The 3,555-nt window shown below is 57.8% G+C and overlaps 1 long non-coding RNA gene across 1 annotated transcript in view; it reads right to left on the bottom strand.

Moving 5' to 3' along the window:
• Window positions 1-33: 33 nt before the first annotated feature.
• LOC104623175 overlaps window positions 34-3,555 on the bottom strand; it is a 3,853-nt gene continuing 331 nt past the window's right edge. Inside the window, exon 2 of the long non-coding RNA XR_738058.1 lies at window positions 34-318. This is a non-coding gene — a long non-coding RNA (uncharacterized LOC104623175). The remainder of the gene's footprint in view (window positions 319-3,555) is intronic.

Genomic DNA, 3,555 nt, shown 5'->3' with positions numbered 1-3,555 from the left:
CCTCCCCCCCCCCCCCCAAAAAAAAGTCTGGGCTAGTCTGTGCAAAGAACCAGTTTTATTCACAGGGGCACATCAGACATCAAGGAAGGAGAAAACGTACAGGAAATATACAGGGAGGCTCTGCTTTCCATACAAGCAGTCACCATTAACAGTATTACAGAAAGAATAAATAAAAGTGATGTTGCTACAGTAACCCACAAGGACAGTGCTCTCCTCCCTTCGCCATGCACGGCCGAGCCTGCAGACCTCATCCTCCACGGCTGTGCTCCTTCAGTTTGAAAAATACTTCTCCAGCACCTTTGTTAAAAGCCCCGTCTCCTACAAGAAAAGGCACAAGGGTGAGACACCGGGTCCCACACACAGCCTCCACCAGCATCACCCTCTGGGTACCGCAGGGCGGAAGATCAGACAAGTGTCTCACGCTGGACCACGATGGCACTTTCAGGGGTGCCTTGGGACAGCACACACGGAGAGGAAAGAGCCTGGAGCCTGGCTCCTGCCTCCCATCCTGGGCTCCAACAGCTGGACCAAAGCTGACAGGCATCAGAGGACAACTTCACCAGCCCGCTGAGACAGCGGCCACCGGGCTGGGCTTCAGGAGCAAGAGCAGCCTCAGGGCCGGATGCAGCAGAGCGCTGTGCGAGGTGGCAGAGAGAGACAAAACACAGCAGGGAAGGGTCACAGAGGGGTTTTGTGGGATTACCTGCTGCCCAGAGGTCCCAGAGCTATGCAGGGCAGCATCTGCCTTCCTGCGGCAGGGCTCTCCGCACACCCCGGGAGCCATTCCACTCCCCGCACACGGGCTCAGCCCATCTCCTGGAGGAGTACTGCCACACCCCCAGGAAGATGACAAGGGATGGGGACGATGCTCCTCTGCCAGCCAAACCCGTGTCACACACGGCAACAGGCTCCGTGAAGCCCCAAGGGTGCCCGGAGTCGGGCCCTGCCTGCCGCATGGGGTTCTAAAGACAAAACAGAAATCCCTGCTTGCGAACCCCTCCTCTCCTGCCATCACAAGCACGGAGCAGCACATGGGCTCCCGCTTCGCAAAGGGATGGGAAACATCCCGAGACAAAACCCGAGGGGCAGCAGGCAGGACTAACCCACGTGAAGGGGGAACAAGCAAAAGAACGAAGCCCTGGGGTTTATTTAGTGCTTAGAGGGGCCGCGCCGAAACAAAGAGCTGGCCTGTGAATGATCGGTGACACCCTCAGAGAAGGAAAAGCCCTCCGGGTTTTCCAGTGCAAGTCAAGCTCCCTCGATACTTATCCTGCCACGAAGCACAGCACGTGTGCGGGAGCGGCAGAGCCACACTTAGGGAGCACGTTAATTCCCGCCGTGCTGACCAGGGGGTCCCAAGGAAGGGAGAGGCATCTTTGTTTTTCTGAACCGAGTGGAGATGGAAGCGACAGATCCTGAGCACAGCGTGGACAGAGAGTTTCACGGAGCAGAGCTATTAAACAGCTCGTCAGGCAGGCAGCAGACACGGCACACGGATCAGTTCAAGCACAGGCTGGGTTGCTGACCCCAGGTGTCCAACAACAGTCACACTGAGGGAGAAAGCTGTCAGGGTGGCAGGGATTTGCACTGGCACCGTGTCACCCACAAGAGCAAGAAAAAAAATAAGGTCCCACAGAAAAGTAGAACAGAGAGCACTCAAAGGCACCGGGGAGTAGTCCTGCAATATCAACCGGCGACTTGGAGGCAAGGATGCCCTGGGGGACGGGTGGCGAGGAAAGGAGCAGGAAAGCAGGAGTTGAGCCTACTGAGGTGCTCAGAGGTGCCTGAAGGGCAGGACCAGACCTATCACCCAGCAAGGTCTCCACCACCACCACCGAAAGGCCGGCTGGCACACCAGGGCACCGGCCACGGAGAGGCGAGAGGCTTCGGGAGACGGCGAGGGGCGGGCGCCAGCTGCACATCAGGCACCCATGCTGTGATGCCACACATAGGCAAGGTGTCCCACCTCCCACCAGAGAGGCATTGGGGCAGTGGGGCAGGCAGCTGGCTGGCATCTGCTTGACCATCAGCCAAATCGCCCTCCAGCAGCAGAGCTCTGAGTGGCACCGGGAGCAAGCACCGACGCGACCGGCAGGGTGCTGGCACCCAGCTGGCAGCCTAAGACCAGCGCTCGGGGCAGCCTCTGCCCGAGCGCATCGTGACCACGCAACTTACCTCCACAGAGCAGGGCCACAAGGACCACTTTTATCGAGCTCACACCACATGCTCACCAACATCTCAGCAGACGAGACAGGGCAGCACATCCACCAGCTCTCCCGTCGTCTCAGGCAGTTAATGAAACAAGTACCCTCCTCCCCAAAGGCTCCCCAGGGAGGATGGAGAAGGGTCCAGGACCTTCACAGCCCTCTCCTCCCTTTCAGTGGCACACAAGAAGCAAAAGCTGCAGCAGCGCAGCGGTCACAGCACACAGCATTTTAAGGGGAGCAGGGTGGGCTGGTGTCTTCAGCCATGCCCAGCTGTATCTTCATGGTGGAAAGCCCACTGTCCCGACGGGCCCAGTTCTCTAGGAAAGCCTCAATTTACCTTAGGCTGCTGAAAGCGAGTCAAGAAGGCGCTTGAACAATCCATGCCACTCAGGCTCACATCCCTGCAACTCTGCTCCACCTGCGCCTTCCAAAAAAAAAGGCAAAAAATAGGAGCAAGCACTCCCTAAACCTGGGTAACAGAAGTAGCTTTACCTGTGTGCAGTGTTACTGGATGGCTCCTCGAGTACAGCACATGTGGGACCCACCTGCAGGGATTTCATCCCTTTTAGGGTCTCGGTTATTTCCCGCGGTGACTAGAAAGAGCGAGACGCCAGGGAAGTGCGCGTGAGGCAACCGGCAAGCAGAGCCACGTGGACCGAGCGATTCTATCTCCGCACCCCGCCTGAGGATCGGGGTGCGTGCATTGCTCCCAGGGGCAGGTTTTCCACCAGGAGCTGGGCGAGCTCCGAGGCAAAAGCCACATGGAGGAGGCTGAGGATCTGCTGATGCACAGCGGGACTACCAGAGCTCCTGCCTGCTCCCCGAGACCTGCTCTGCAGCAGTACAGCCAACGCACACCTCCCCTCCACAAGGCGAGCTAACAAAGCTACGTGCCCCTCAGTAACCAGGGACCCCAACCATTGCGGCACAGACCCAAAACGGGGGCATCAGAAGCCCAAGACTCCTCTGCAGGACAGACTCCTCTCCCTTCACATACGGAGCTGTGTCCCTCTTGGCCTCTCTCTACAGAAAGAGGGGAAAAAAGGATTTTCCTGCCCCTACAGTGGCTGGAAAAGGGGACATTTCTTCACAGCAGCCACAGTGGCCAGCCGTCCTCTTCTGCATCTGGCCAAGGAAGACCCCAATGCTTCTTAACAACCCCTGGGCTGGAGATCGCCCCTGCCACATCACAGCATCCCTTGCTCGTCCTCACGCCCTTCCCAAGCAGTGTCACTGTTTTTGGGACTATTAGCCACTGCCCGGCTAGACACAAAGTTTAGGGAGACTTCTCATCTACCCCTTTATGGCTGCTCTTAAGTGGTTTAAGGATGGTTAACAGGATCAGAAC

Source organism: Phaethon lepturus, unplaced genomic scaffold (genome assembly GCF_000687285.1).
Source record: "Phaethon lepturus isolate BGI_N335 unplaced genomic scaffold, ASM68728v1 scaffold47350, whole genome shotgun sequence".
NCBI classification, from domain to species: domain Eukaryota; kingdom Metazoa; phylum Chordata; class Aves; order Phaethontiformes; family Phaethontidae; genus Phaethon; species Phaethon lepturus.
The sequence above is the reverse complement of the archived record's forward strand: the minus strand, read 5'-3'. Positions and strand labels throughout refer to the sequence as shown.